The 17028-nt window shown below is 35.3% G+C and overlaps 1 long non-coding RNA gene across 1 annotated transcript in view; it reads right to left on the reverse strand.

Moving 5' to 3' along the window:
* The window catches only part of LOC135845917 (uncharacterized), a 74438-nt gene that overhangs the window by 49887 nt on the left and 7523 nt on the right, over positions 1–17028 (reverse strand). The gene's annotated exons all lie outside the window — the stretch shown is intronic.

A 17028-nucleotide genomic window follows, 5' to 3' on the forward strand; every position in this document is an offset into this window, starting at 1 on the left:
ATGATTAATGGCTTGACAGCAATACGTTGGCGGCTTGATTAATATAGTATACTCGGTAGATAGATATATGTTGTAACATCGTGCATTGTTCGCAAGGAGGAGCTTCTATGGCACTAATTTTTGCCTATTTGCTAAAGCACAAACGTCATTAGTACGACTCGAGCGTATAGAAAAACAGAGCAATTTTTTATTTACACGTTGCCAATCCATATACCTACCCACATGTGCGAAAGCTGAAACAAAAAAAAAAAAAGAAATACAAAGAACAAACACCCGCCAACAGCCAGCACGGGGCAACTTGAAAGCTCGGGGGCGCAGGTACATAGAGGAAAACATCCATCGGGGAATTTTACTTAACGCTTCGGTAATCTATCGGTCTCGGTTTTATAAGAGGACATAAAAAGCCCAAGCTCAAGCTGAAGCAGAAACCGAAGACGGTTTACATTAAATGTGCGATACTACGTCAATGGCTGATTCCTTAGGGCTGTTTACGTCGTACTTTTTCGCCGAATGCTGCTGTGCAGACTGTGAAGCTTCGGAGCCCTTTTTACACACCCATTTTTCTTTTGTACGCGTATCCTCTCTACGTATGTATAGCCTACACTTATGCCTTGTGTAGCCTATATCGTTGCAAGAACCACCGATACGGTTAGATTGGTGTTCAACGTCCCTATATATACGTACGTACCGACTTTACGTGTATGTGAGATTGGTAAGTGTGTATATTTTGGTGGTGTGCGATATATACGTACGTAGACGTGTTTTTCTATAAAGCTTATTCTCTCCTCGACTTATTCACTCTCACTCTCTGTTATTCTATGTGTAAAACACACCGCACCATGAGCCGTGTGCCGAGACCTAGTCGTTCTATCTTTGTCACGTTCCTCTAACGCTTGGTTGCGTTCAACGTTGCGTTGGTTTCGCTCTCGGTGCTATTTCCGCTTTTACGTTTCCATTAAAAGGATCGAAAATCTCCCTTGCAAAGCGGTCTCCGTCTTCCTCTTCCTCAGCCTCGTCATCCTTCGATTCCACCGTATATTCGTCGTCTACTGTACATTTAATCGACTTGCATTTGTGCAGATTGAACTTTTAACCGTTCGCTATTTAATTCTATGTGCTTGCGTAAAGTTGCCTTAGGGTGCGAATCTCCTCTCGCGATGGTCTCGGTGGTCTTCTTCGTTGTGTAAATTGTGTGGGTTGTTGATGGTTTCGATGGACTTGTTGGCTGTTTTAGTTCTTCGTGGTGACCAACGCGCTTAGGTATTTCCTTTAATACTTAGCTCCAGTGTGATTATATGGTATGCTGAATAGGTTTAGGTAGCCACTTACCTGTAGTTATCTATGGATTTTTTTCAATGGAAAAAATCAGGTCTACCAACAAGAGGCAGGCTGAATAAATAACCGGAGTAATTGGACTGTTGGTGCTCATTTCAAAATTTTATGATGCGTATTTCGGAGAGTAAAAATCACAATTTTCTCAAATGCAATTTTCAAAATTTTACAATACTTATTATGCTTGAAGTTGTGCACAATTTTTTTTTTATCTGACATGGGAAAACGTTCAAAAAATGTCTGAATAAGTGGAATTTTGTTAATTTTTACCACATTTTCAGAATTCATTTTAATTTTTTTGAAAACTTATCAACGATTTTGATCAGTTTTCAGTTTTTTTTCTGTATTTTTCATTTTTTAATCATCAATTTTCATCGCAGTTTTTGCAAAATTTTTGAACCAATTTTTATAATGTTGAATTTTTATCCTTCGATTGTATCAATCTTTATTAAGAGACTCGCCAGCACTAGCCCCTTCACCCACAAAAACACACGAAAATTCAAAAAATAGCCTCAAAGATGCAACACATTTTAAAGACCCCAAACATGAATATGACCGTATTTTTTTGATTGAATTTCCTCATTTTTCTTCATCATCATCATCTCTCTCATAATAACCAAATTGGTAGGTAGGTAGGTAGGTAGGTAGGTAGGTAGGTATTAATTTGAAATTGTGACTGCTAAAAATTTTATTTCGATCTAGGGTGAAATATTTTCGAGGCCAGAAACTCCAAAAATTTTCTGGAGAACCATCTGAAATCAATTTAAAACATCAAAAATAGACTAAAAAGATCAAATTTTAGCATATTCTCCTCGAATTTGATCAAACAAATGTGAATTTTCGGAAGTTTGTCGGAAAACGAAAGATAAAATTCATTGGGCACCTAAAATTTTAGCTGAGAAATTTTTTGAATGTTTGGAAAGTCCAAAAATTCTTGAGGGATGGGGGGGGGGTAGAAAGATACGAAACCTCTGCGGATCAATTAAAGTTGAAAATGAGGTAAGATGACTAATGGTTTAAATTTTTAAAAATTCACCAAAAATTGGCCAGTAGGACTACATTTTGATTTCTAAAATTTTTTGTAATGGGATTTTTTTGAAAACAGTAGGTAAGTACCTATAGATGAAATTCCAAAATCTGCTAGAGGCTTCGAAGTGGTTTAAAACCATCATCAATCGAATTTTAAAAGGTCAAAAATAAGTATAGGGTGTAATCAAGATTTCAGCCTTGTACCCTAATTTGGTCAAATTAATTAAAATTTTCAATTCTTCAAAAATAAAAAGATAAAATTTAAAAAAAATGTAAAAACAAAATTTTTCTGGAACCTTAAAAATAGTTCAAAACCACTTCCAATCAATTTTTAGCTTTAAACTTAAATTTTCAAAAATTTTCCAAAAATTAACAAATATCTACTTTTTAATTTCTAAAATTTTATGGCATGGGATTTTTTGAAAGCAGTATAGATAAAATTCCAAAATCTGCTAGATGGCTCAAAATGGTTTAAAATTATCATCAATCGAGTTTTAAAAGGTCAAAAATAAGTATAGGGTGTAAACTAAATTTCAGGTTTGTACCCTAATTTGGTCAAATAAATTTAAATTTTCAATTCTTCAAAAATAAAGAGATAAAATTTTTAAAAATGTAAAATCAAAATTTTTCTAGAACCTTAAAAATAGTTCAAAACCACTTCCAATCAATTTTCAGCTTTAAATTTAAATTTCCAAAAATTCACCAAAAATTTTAAAGTGAAATTCAGTATGTAGGTACCTACCTAAAATTTTTCTTGCAGGATTTTTTGAAATCTGAAAAGTTTCCAAGTCTTTCTGGAAGCTTCAGAATGGTTTGAAACTACCACCATTCGATTTTAGGAGGTCAAAAACAGAGGATAGACCAAATTTCTTTCTTCACCAATTTTATAAAATTAATTTCGATTTTCAAAAAATTACCAGAAATTGAAAAATGTAATTCAAGGTGATTGTTGTGACAAAAATTCATAATGATGTTGTTTCTGCAATATGCAACTCAAAGGGGACCCAGATGATTTTCTAACGGCATCACTAATAAAGTCTATTGAACTCTTGAACCCTATAATAGATGAAATTCGCCTAAAATTGGAACATATGTTTTCTCGAGTTCCCATCATATTGTGCTCGCTTAATTAGATATGCGGGAGCAAATAAGGCTTTTTTTAGTAAAGGCCCATCTTTCTTATTTCTTCTCACATATAATAAATCACAAACTGAACACTGTGCGAATTTATTTAAAAGAAGCAAAATTAATAATAAGAAAAAAAAGGGGGAAGGAAGAAACATCTTTTTCTTAGTAGGCCCTCTACTGAGGATGATCATCCCATTCAAAAATACCTACTTCAGCCTACGAACTTCATTATAGGATATGTAGCTCTTAAATCTTCAATGAGCACCATGCTTCCAGACAGTCTAGCTCGTTGTGAATACCTCCAACAACTTAGCCTATCTTTCAATCTTTGGACTTAGCATACATAATAGGGCTACATTCGTATGCATTAAAAAATAAGAAAAAACCTGTATACTCGACCTTCACGTTCGCTGCATTTACCGAATAATTGTGAAAATAGAATCATTGATAAGTGTAACGGGTTCGGGCGCGGGCGTCCTCCTTGTGCTGTATCGCGAATTCGTCCAGCACATCGCGGGGTGGCGTGAAATTATAATTTATCATTTTTTTCGTTGCAGTTTTATCCGATGACAGGTTGGTACGCAGTCATAAATTAACACGACTATGGTTATTTAATTTATGGCTGATACGTCGACGACACTGTTATATCTGTGTATTCGTGTGTAGGTCTAGGTATAGATACACAACTATAAGCTATGTATGTACATGTAGAATGTGTATGTATAGGGTAGGTACGGTAATATACCGCGATTTAACTTCAAAGTCATCCGAACGAGCGTCCGATTTGACCAAATGGAAAAATATCCTCGCGATTTCCGCACCCGAGCTCGTATTAATAATATGATAAAACACCTATTTGTTCCCCTGTCCTTTTTTTTAGAGTCGTGTTTTTTGCCTCATCTCACTCATATCCCCATATACCATATCCGAATCTCATCGACTCACCCAGCATCAGCTGCAGTCTTTGCTTGATCGTTTGGAACACACAATAATTGATGAAACTGATAATTATACGAGCAGTAGGTATTCGATCGCTGCGTCATCGTCAAGAGTGTTTCCTAAAACACGTGGAATGCTATGGTTATAGTGATAGTGATTCTCTTGAGCTAATTGCGGTGAATGACGCATACAATCGAGAGTTATCTGTCAGCTTTGATTAGCTATTTGTATGATTTCGAAATGGAGCAAAACTTCACAAAATCACGAGATATATTTATCAAAAGTTCGTGTCTTCGTGGAAACAAAAGTATACTTTGATGTTAGTAGATAAGTAGGTATACCTAAATGTGTAGCAAATGGCTCTATGATAACCTTGAGTGATAACGATGGAAATTCTGTGTATTGGAATGATAATGAAGTGTACCTAGATATGATGGTTTCATCATGACGAGCCTCGTGTTTGAGAAAAACACCGGAATAATTCAAGTTCTCATTAGATCACTGGGTACAAATAGGAAAATAAAAATTATGCAAAAGCATTCGGGTATCTAATTCCATTAAAATTCAAAAAGAACCTATAAGAGTGGATTTTTTCAGGCGTGTGGATTTCTAAAATCAATTTTATACTCAATAATGAATCAACTCTTGCATCAAAAGTTCTACATTTTTCCTTCCTCAATCTATTGCCACTTCTCTTGCTACTTCATCGGTCATCGTTACGACCAAGAAAACGCCGAAAATAATCGTATACCTATAGTATATTTTGATATATGTACAGGCGTACTTTAAAGGTTGACCTTTGAGCGGCACGTCGGTCTGAGAAACCCTGCTTTATCTGTCCCTTTCCGGTAAGGAGGTTTACGCTTATACGCCGAAAGAGAGTAACTCAAGAGAGAGAGAGCGAGAAAGAGAGAACTTTGAATCATCGAATCCAATCAATTCCGGATGGCAGCAGTCCTTTTACTCCGCTCTTCTTCATAATACATCCCGGCACATTTTCCTTCTATTTCCTCGGTATACGCGCCTTTTCCCAATCAAACTCCAATGTTACGGGTGCTACAGTGTACTACCGTTGCAAAAGCGTCATCTTCCCTTCGCCTCCGGCTCACTGCCTCCCTCCGAAGCGACGTTTGCGGTGCGCGGCAGGGTTTCCATCCAGCATCGAATCCTACTTTCGTGTTTTTCTTCTCTACTGACAGCTACTAAATTAAACTTTACCCTAAGCTTTCACTATTTTCGAACATGCCTCAGTTTATCTACAGTTAACCGAGTTTTAAACCTTATTTTCCAGCGAGAAGTTGCTCTCTTCCCATTTTTATCGTTATACGATTAGTGTTAGACGCGATTGCAATCTTAATCATTTTTTTCGCCGTGTTTTTCATCTCTGCTCTTTTTCTCGTGTCTTTCGTCTCATCGCGAGCCAGCCTCCTATTCCATTTGACCAGCCATGTTGTCTTTGTATAATTTTTCTCTGTACTTGTTTGGTGTGAAAGTAGTTGAGACTCGGAGGTTGGATTCGATCATTGCATCTGCAATAATTTTTGATTTTTCCATTTGAGAATATACTTTTTTTGACAATTTTTTATGCCCCTTCAACTTTAGGATCGGCAATAATTAATTGTGAGCCCTTAAGATTGGTGAATTTTGAAAGAATTATAGGTAGTGATGTTATGAGCATATGCTCGCTGAGCAAATGCGCGCATATGCCCGCATTTGCGCCCAAAAATTTTGAGCAAATGCGCGAAATTTGCGCAATGAAAAAATCATGTGACATATCAAAATACAGACCAGAGGTCGCTATTGATGAATAAACTAATAAAAATGCTATAAACTCAACTCACCTCCCCCAAAGTCAGAAAATGTTATTATTTGAGCCATTTTTTCTGTATTTCATAACAATTTCTCGGTAAAGAGTGATGAATTTTGGTTTTATTTGATTCCCAACTTTTAAAATATTTGAAAAAGTTGTCCTTCAGAAAGTTCTGCTGTTTTCCCCTTTTTTTCATGATGTCCTGCTTGTTTGACACTATGTAGCCTACATCACTTTCACTTCTTCTATTTTTGAATCATGAAACAAAATTTGAGACTCTCCCTTCTGAAAAATATTCAAGTATTTTTGGAAGAAAATGGTAAACCTCAAATGAGGATTCCAGGCGATTTTAATAGGATTCCCCTATTAGTGGAGAAACCCTACAAATTTTTGTACTTCCCATATTTTATTCTTTCTTATTTTATCATTTTTTTTTTTTTTTTTGAAAATATGGATTTCTAAACATTTTCTGTCAAGTGATGATAAATTTGAGGGAAAGAGGAGAACATCTAAACATCTGAAAACTTTGAATTGAAAAAAAAAATCAAAATGCTTTCTGAAGTACCCCCTTTCATTCAAAATATAAAATTTGAGAAATTGTCTTGCTATTGTCTTTTTTACCATTTCTTAACTATGGAACAAAAATTTGAGGGCTCCCCTTTCTGAAAATATTGAGGTAGGTACGAGTATTTTTGGAAGAATTGCTTGTTTTTTCATACTTTGAATCAAAAATTTTTCAATTTCCATTTTATTCTTCCCTTATTTTGGATATTTTAATTTCTAAAAATTTTCACTCAAATGATGATAAATTTGGAAGAAAAGGTCCAAACATTTGAAAATTTCGAATTCAAAAAGAAATCAAAATACTTTCTAAAGCAGTGAAAAAAATCGATTGCAATATTATTGAACCCCTCTCCCTTCCTTTTAAATAAAATATGAGAAATTGTCCTGCTTTTGCCCTATTTTTTCATGCTTTTCCGTTTTTTGGACAACTTTTCTTGTTGAAAATCACAAATAAAAGCAAATAACGTCCATTTGTGGAATTTGCGCGCAAATGCTCACCTTGCGCGCAGGCAAATGAATATGCGCGCATTTTAACATCACTAATTATAGGTTGTCAGTGATCGGAAACTCGTTTGAGATGAAATCAGATGAATTTTATATTATTTTTCAATCGGGATCAGCTGGTTTAAAATCTTGAAAGTTCAATAGCGCCGTCAGAATGAAAGATAGGCAAAATTAATACATAATCAATCCGTTATATCTTGATTTTCTCTATAAAATGAGTTATTATCAACTTTTTATCATCTCTCAAATTGAATGAGGTATAATGAAATAAAAGTTTAAGAACCCCATTACCCCTTCAAAATCAAAATAAGGCAAAAAAAATACACACCACCAAATTTGAAGCCAAATACGAATATTTCACATTCAAAATGTAAAAAAAAAATATGTAAATTTGGCTCATCAGCTGATTCTCACATCAGGGGTTATAAAAATGTACCATTTTTTTCCTCCTTGCAACACCTTGAAAGTGTGTTACGACGCGCCCGCCTTTCTGCTCTGAAATGGAAGCTCGTGACATCTGCGATGAGCAATTCGTACGTCGAAAATAACCCGTCTTTTGATGGTTGCCAACGCTAAACTCCTCCCTTTCCGTCTTCCATACGCGGTTACCAACCGGTCTGCAACAAATGTTACTCGATTCTTGCATCCTTTATTGCATGATGCATAATATTCTGAGTATAGGCTAAGTATACCTTGGTGAGTTTCATTTCACCTGCGGGTATTATACCCCGAAAGCACGTTCGAGACTTCATAATTGAATCGGAAATCGATCGAACCGTTTGGTGATTAACGCGACTGTTTCGATATCCTGATGAAGTTTTGTTTGGACGAAGAAATGATTACCGGATCGAGTTTTTTGTAAATTAGTTTGGTGCAGTTTGCATTTAAAAAAATCAACGTGTTTTTTTTTGAAAGCTTCATTAAGGTGAAAATGAGAAAAATTCGAGAATATCTACAGTTCAATGAACGAATTTAACTTCCTACTTATGTATTTTTTGTTGTGAATATTTTACGTATAATGATATTAAATGTGAATTTGGATGTGTGATTACTCAATTACTGACTAATTATCCCCCCTTCTTCTTCGTACTCCTCATTATTTATCAATGGTAACTTTATAAATGAATTGTCATAGCTGAACACGAATAAGTGATTAGTGATTACTTCGGAGGTCTTGAAATTATCCTATCCTTGGATTTTGAAACGAATCACTGAATCAGTGGAAGTTGTTATTCATGATCCAAAATCCCTCAGATGAAATTTTTGGGTCACTAACGCATCTCTAATTTCTCTAGAAGGAGTAAAATTGCAATTTTAGTTTACTATCTTTGACGGCTTTATAAACTGATATTTTTCAAACTTGCACGAATGTTAGACTCTGCATACCAAGGATTATTTGTGGGAATTTTCGTATTTTTTTCACAATCCTTTCTGCTAAGAAATAGTCGATTTTTATAGTTTTTTTTTTTTTTAAGAAGCAATTTATCAAGATATGCCAAACTAGGTACAACTTCATTATTCGCTATTTGAACCAAATTCGCCATTTTTTATAGCAAGTTGAAGCCCAATTTTGATTGCAACAAAAAAAACTATTTTTTTAAAATCAAAAATGATTTTCTCTTAGTAAGTATAATTTTTTCTGCTCAAAATGAAATTCTCCCTTTTTTTACTCGAGAAAAATTTTTTCAACTTTTTTCAATTCATTAAAAAAAAAAATATTATCAACTTCATCTAATTTAAGAATATTTATGGGCATTTTTCTCACATAAAAATAATTTCTTTGGTTAAATTGTTCACACTCAAAATAAAATTTTAAATGTTTACTTTGGTTTCTCATCACAAATTTTTACTTGAAAAAAAAACGGATTTTTCAAAATTTTTTCAAGTTTAGTACTTACCTATACCTAATAGGTATACTTTTTTGGCATTTCCAACTTGAGCAAAACTTTTTTAATCCTTGCATAAACAAAATTTTTTTCTTTTTTTTTCTCAACGAACACAATTTTTTCTCTTTTTTTCTTCAACAGAAATATTTTTTCCACATAATTTTACAATTTGAGTAGAATTTTCAGTTCTTCCAAAAACATATTTTCATCGACAAAAATGGTTACATCAAAAAATTATCACACTCAGCATGAATTTTCCCCATTTTTTCAAATTGTGAATAAAACTTTTTCGATTTCTTCGAACACAATTTTTTTAGATGGTTCATCAATAATTTTTCCAACTCGACATGAAATATTTTTATTTTTTCCAACTTCGGTAAAACTTTCTCTATTTTTTCAACAAAAATATACCTAGGACTTATTTTCTTTCAATTTTTACAACTCAGAAAAATAAAATGTTGCTTATAATTGTTTCAATCAAAATTTCTCTCAACAGAATTTTTTTTCGATTTCTCCAACTTAGATTAATGAAAATGTTTCTCAACGAAAGTAGAATTTTTCTGCATTCTTCCAACCATTGATTTTTTATAATTTTCCAAACTTTTGACCAGTTTTTTTGCATTTTTTCAAACTCATAAAGAAATTTTTTTTTTTGTTCTCCATTTTTTTTTCAAATCAAAAATGTGATTTTTTTACGTAGTTTTTCAAGTAAGTACCTACAATTTTTTATAATTTTCCCAACTATAAGTAATTATTTTTATACCTACTTATCGGGTTTGTTCAACTGAGAATGAAATATCTAAATTCAAGATTCTCCAATCAACATACCTACCGGTATTTTTTAGTAAAAATTATTTCGTTAAACATTTTTTTTCAATCACCTCATTTTTATCCTCAAATTGGAATGTTCAATCTCTTTCACTGAGGATAACATTTCTTAGAAAAAATTATTTTTCCACATCGTCATAAAATCTCGAAAACAGTTACCCACCGAAGAACTACCTCCAGGGTACTTTCAACTTTGATGAAAAACTGTATCTTCAAAGGTGAACATTTTTCGAAAAAATGATCTAAAATTTTCAACTGGGTCCTGAGGAGCAAATAGACCTCAAAAACGTCCAAATTTGAATTTTTAGATGATCCTCAACTCTGCATGCAGCTAGCCATTCATGCAAGTTTCTTATCCCAGATACATCCTAGCTCAATGTTGAAATATCTCATAGTCATATCTGAATTGAAAATCTCAAAACTCTTTAGGATTTTTGAAACGTATTCTTTCGATTTGATGATAATTTTTTCAACAAAAAAATCCCAACGACGCCTGAATGGCCAACAACGGCGCTTACCAGGCATAGCGTAAACTCGTTTACACATTCGAGCGTCGCCGCCGTCATTTAATTTCCCAAGCTCGATGGTGTGGCCGTGGTTCGAATTTCAAATAGTCGATAAATTTATTAATTAAATTCGCAACGCGAACGAATCTTTGCTCGATGAACCGGTTCTCTAGATGAATACACGAACAGTCGAACACGCGGATAGAAAACTCTGCCTACTTATATCGCGAGAATGAATGAAACTCTTCAGAATTCATCTCAACAATATAATGAAAACCATAAGTAAAGTAAAATAAAAAAAAAACAGGAAAGAAACCCCCTAAACTGAGAAATTCACACAGCATCATCGTCGAAGTAAGAAATAGCGAAAAAACTCTTGGGCGAATATCGTTCACTACCATGCAACGTGAGAGAGGAATGGAACAAAACCGGGGACAGTGAAAAAAAAAATCCGAATTAACAAAAAAATATGAGCTCACGTATTTGATAAATGTGCAGAATGGCGAACTATTGACAATATCGTTTCATTTCCAGCAGAATATCCGTAATTCTAGAAAAGCTCGGATTCTTTCCTTACCAGTGGTTTTTCGGGTTTTCCGCGTTTCGCTTGAATATAACTTATCGGTTACGGTTTTACTGACAGATAATCTCCGGAGAATTCGCAACAAAAGAGAAATGAGTTTTTTCTGCCTTTTTTTGTACCTCTCTTCCTCGCCATCCTGGTATAACATTGCCTGTTCTCTTGACGCTGCTGGCTGCAGTTACTGGTACGAATCGGAAGAGGTGTTTTTTTTTCTCTTGAAAAAAATTCGCGAGATCGTGTAAGGTCTTTGGCAACGGTATGATGATTGATTTCGCATTTTCACGTCGTTTTGTATTTTTGTATCTATACGTAGACTATATAGGTAGGTTTATTGTTATGCGAATTAATTGATGGCACAGGTGAGAGCGCGTATCATGGGGTGGATTTTCAACCTTGTGACTTTCACCTTTGACGTGTCGCTATACTTTCTCTTATCGCGGATTGTTTATTCGCAGGTGAATTTCTAAAAGGCCGCTTAGGGGGTGATTGTGAATCTTACTGTTTGTGTGGTATTTATATCGTCGATTTGCATATATTACATGCTTGTTAAGTTATTTGGATCTGTGCAACAAGAGAAGCGCACCACACGTGGATATCTGTCATATTTTTTTTTACCTATTTGGAGTAGGAATAGGCATGGTAGGTATAGATGCAAAACCAATATCGAAAAACGATGCAAATATTTTGAAAAGCATTCATCGACTTCAAAAATTGCCAAAGTTAATTTAGATGGATTTTATGACACTTCTTGAAAACCCATCTCCTCTCCCCTCAACTCAGCATATTTAAATTGAGGTATAATTTTCAACTTTCCAACTTCATTAGTTGAGTGAAAATTTCAGTTATCAAAAAAACTTGACCTTTACAACTCGATTTAAATCTCACACGACGGGTGTAATAATCAAGTAATTACAAACACCCCCCCCCCAAAAAAGTTGATTTTTTCCTGAAAAAAAAATTGCCAAATGCCTCATTTTTACCCAAAATTACTGAAAAATTGTTGCTTTTTTACGAACTCAACAAAAATTGTGTTGGAGGTTCCAGAACTGCTCAAAACGATTTAAAACCATTTCCAATTAATTTTGAGGCTCTAAATTATAAAATTTTTGATTTTTTTTTGCATCATTGGCACGACCATTTCCAAAATTTGTGGTGCTCATTTTCAGATTTTTTAAAAAAGTGTACCTATTAAGGATAATTTTCAAACTTTTTTGATCTGACTATAAATTTTTTTGAGCAGGGACCTTCAAAAAGATAAGTCAGCGATTGTTTTTGAGTCGGTGATAATTTTATTTTCATTTTTCTGGAATTTACAAATAGGCCAAAAATTCAGTTTTGAACTCACTCTATAGAATTTCGTGCTAACCACCTAGAACCGCCAAGAAGGTGCCCAATAAGCACCGACCAAAGGCACGAGGGGCTCAAATTCATTGTTGACGTTTCTAGAGCAACTTGAAATTCCTGGAGAGAGTTTGAAAATTGCTGGAGGCTTCAGAATGTTCCAAAACAAGTGGTTCTTGGATTGAAGGAACGATTCAAATTGTTCACTGTGCTAAAAAAATTTATATTTTAATGAAAAATTTTAAAATGTCCTTAAAACAGATTTTTTGAATTTTTTAAATTTTCAAAAATTCGTCCAAAAATCCAAAAATGAAATTCACCGTCTAAAATTTTGGTTTCGAGGGTTTTGGGGCATGCTCTTTTGATCTAATTTGGTTTCGTTCAATACGGTGAGTGTGAGTCCAGAATTTTTCCTTTACCTTTGGTAGGTATATCAACTCTTCATTGGGCCTGAAACTAAGTAATACCATACTCTCTAAATTTGAAACAGTCAATTTCACTGCTTAGCAGTCACGACATTTTGCCTTTTTAAAGCAGTAGTTTTTTTTTACTGCAAAACAGTGAAAAATTACTGAATTGGTCAGTCAAAATGATTTTTTACTGACCAATTCAGTAATTTTTCACTGTTTTGCAGTAAAAAAAAACTACTGCTTTAAAAAGGCAAAATGTCGTGACTGCTAAGCAGTGAAATTGACTGTTTCAAATTTAGAGAGTAACGTTAGAAAATGCACCAAATACTAAATCTAAAAACAAACATATTTATTTCATGTGCGCTCTTTATGGTAATTGGCATGGATACAAAGTGCCTCCTGATATGGTTAGGTACCTATTTTTTTTCTTATTTTGACGTCATCAAGTAGGTATACCAATTTTCACGCCTCTATAATATATTCAAAATCGGGCCATATTTTCTGCACGTTGCCATGGCATGTTTATACTAAACGACGATATACAGACGATTGAGCCAGGTATCGAGGTAAAATTTTAAAACGCCCAGAATAATCTTTGGAAGTTAAATATTTAAACAATTGTCGCATATTGTCATAAGTTTGTTGCAACGTGGTATTTGTATTTACCCTCGTGGTGTAGAATAGATATCTACACAGAATATTCGTATTCGTATACACGAGCGAGACACAGAACAGCTTGTACCTACACATGGATTACATCAGGTGCAATGTATACCTGCTCTATACATATACAATTCTATATGTACATTACGATATCTCGTATAGTCTACACCTATACGAGCATACTCTTACTCATTAATGGTTACACAGACATCGCACATTATAAAAATAATAACGTTAATCGTCTCACAACACACACGCGTCACTCAGAAGAATACACACCGTTGAAGAATACAAAAAAAAAGAGCCACTGCCAGAGCAACAATGGCAGCAATCGAATCTGGTTGAGGCCAGAAAGGGGCTCACCCGCACACTTAAGCCTGAAATTTCACGCGGTTTAAAATAACCGAACTCGACGAGGGAATAAAATTTCAGCTTTTGCCAAAATGTAAAACGGGTATACGACGAATACTACTCGCGGTAAGTGGCAAAAGGGATGGAAGAAGGATACATTACATTGTCACTGGTATTACACCCCGCTCGTCGCGTCCCGCCGTCCTCTGTCATCCGACAAGACGGTGACATTTACAGTGATTTATTCGCTAGTCAAACTTATACACGGATGCTCCATATATTTAATTTGCGCTTTACTGACAAACGCCGCTACCGTGGCGCGCTCTCGATAGGGAAGCTGAACGCGGAAACGAGAATTTCCCATTTAAAAGAAGGGTTCTATCTTTTTCGTCGTCGTGTAGCCCTGCACCCTACCCTACCACTTCGCCCCCTTTCCCGACTCGTTCGTTTACTCAAAATAATATCGCGAAGACGTCCGCCTCTTGCCTCTGCCTCCCTCCTGGGGTCTGTCGTCTCATCGTATCGTACCCCCTACGTGTACTACGTACAAAGGAAATACGCTGATAACGCGACAGATTCTTCTTGCACTGCCAACCCTAGGATATTTTTTTTCTTCTTCGGATATCTAAATATTTTCCTCACTCAACGCCCACCCTCCTCTCTGGACTACTTTTTGCCAGAATTGTGCGAAATAAATGCAGAAGACCCGTGTAAGGCTTAGTTATTCTTATTCCTACTTGGAGGGTCAGCTCAGCCTGTTCCATGAAATTTCTGTGAAATTGGCTCAAAACATGCTTCATAATTTGGAAATTGGTATAACCGCGGAAAGCACAGAAATATCCCTCTTGTCCCATAATACAGCTTATATAGGAAGAGTTTTGAGAGATGAAACTTCCGGAAAAAGGATCGTTAGACTATGCAAAATATTCAATTTTGTGATTTTAGCCATTTAACCTTACCTAACCTCACCTGATGTTGTGCTGAATCAGATATTGAAAGGCTCAGCGTAAATTTCTCCAGATGCTAAAGTAAGGGACTGAATCTTAAGTTCATTTCAATCAGGACTGGATCTTATTAGAAAGAGAGGGGGTCAAAGTAAGCTTCCTCTCAGAGTTGAAAAAATTTGACATCATGAAAAAGTCGAGTTCTAGCTGAAATTTTGAACGGTTTCAGAAATTGGGTCTATTTTTGGTGGGGGGGGGGGAGTGCTGGGAAAAAGACCTCATTTGAATTTTCAAAAAAATTGTGGGTTGAAAAATATTAAGTAATTTCGAATTACAAAATCACTTCCAAAAATTGGTAATTTTCATTTTGTGCAAATCCATATGCAGTTTTCTTTTGGCAGCTTCTATCACTTGCGGTCTGTACCTGCGATCTCCATTCGCTACCATGCATGACCCAACATCTCATAATTCTAATTTCATTCATCCTCGCTATATAGCGAGATGACTTGAAAAGAGACATGTATTAACACAAGGTACCCCTTATCCACCTCTATCCTCCACTCGTTAATTTTCTAATCGCATTTGCCGCGCCACACGTCTGCCATGTATTCATTATTTATTAAGCTACACCAACGACGTTTCAACCATGCAAACATTTTGCGAACATTTCCGTCTCTCTTCTCGACGTCGAGTCGACGTGTGCGCTTATACGACTCGAAAACGCGTTGCTAAACATTCTTTCGCAAGTTTCTACGTACCTCTACCTCTACCTATGTTGTACGAGGTAAATGGCAGCTGAAGCTGAAGGGTACGAGGGGGTCAGGGGGGAGGGTATAAAGCAGACGTGAATGTATGGCTTTACCGAGATATGTACAAGTTTACTATATAAATTGGATGTTCGCGAATCGTATCGTATTAGCGTGATGAAATGGTAATTTCCGTCGCAACCCCCTTCGTCCTGGTTCAGTCAATCCTCATTTTATACACGTTAGATTAGTTGTGTGAGCTTTTTGCGCGATACCGTGTAATTTTCACGCGCACATCGAATGAGCATCGTCGTCGTCGTTGTCGTCGGAGAGATGTGTAACAAGTGAATCTATAAAGCTACGTGTCTCTGATGGCTTTTCCAAGAGCTTTTACAACTACAATATGATGTAGTGTTTGAGTGAGCCGATGCTTGCACTTATATGCAGTATAAGTAGGTGCGTGAAAAATGGGATTTGATGATGAGCGATGCGACAATGAGTGGAGTAAGGTTCGTTTGGTGGCGTGTGTTTCTAGGGTTGAACATTTTTTCGTCTACTAGGGCTGATTTATGGTGCTAAAGGTTGACTTTTGAAGTGAAAATGGACCATTTTTTTCACTCTTGTAGTAGGTACAGAAAATAACGTTGAGTGTTGGAAGAAACAAAACAATCCGCATTTTTTTCCCACTAAAGCAGCTCGAGGAAAAAATTGAGGCATTACAAGATTTTTAAATTTTCAAATACCTAACTCAAAAATTGAATAAATTGGTGAAAAAATTGAAGGACAAATTATTATCTCAGTAGCTCACGTTTTTTGTCACATCGAACACATTTTGAGCCCCAATTTTGACCCGAGTGTAGAAAACTGAATTTTTGCAGGCTCAACTTCTTTGAGCAACGTTGTGAATAAATCAGAAAATTTGTGTTTTTTTCTTCACTCATGTAAAACGTCTTGAAAAAGAGATTCCCGTGATTATTTATGTAGTTGCCCAATCGCCTATTTTGAGATTTTTGGGCATTTTTTTCAAAAATTTAAGCAAAAGAAATACTTTTAAAAATTCATTTTGCACATGGCCCCCAAAACGTGCTCTTGGTTATAATTTGGAAGGAAACTTCTTAGATGTGTAGCTGTACAATTTCTCAATTTGGGATTTGAAGGGAATTTTTTGTAAAAATTGTCCCCTCCTCCCGAAAAAAAACAATGATTACTGAGAGGTACCCTCTCACGAGACAAAATTGCGTCTCTAAATGTGATTAGTAATTTTAAATGTAGATAACCAAATATGGTATTGTTATTGATTTTCCTATAAATTTTAGTAGTTCTTGGACAATTTTTGGGGAACTGCTCTTGAATGTCAAAACATGATCAAAATCTGTGATTTTCCATGCGGAAAACGATTGGACCTGATCAAATCTGAGCATCTGATCGCATCCAATAGGAGATGTTTGCTTAGATCTCACTAGA

Source organism: Planococcus citri, chromosome 4 (assembly GCF_950023065.1).
Source record: "Planococcus citri chromosome 4, ihPlaCitr1.1, whole genome shotgun sequence".
Taxonomy (NCBI): Eukaryota; Metazoa; Arthropoda; class Insecta; order Hemiptera; family Pseudococcidae; genus Planococcus; species Planococcus citri.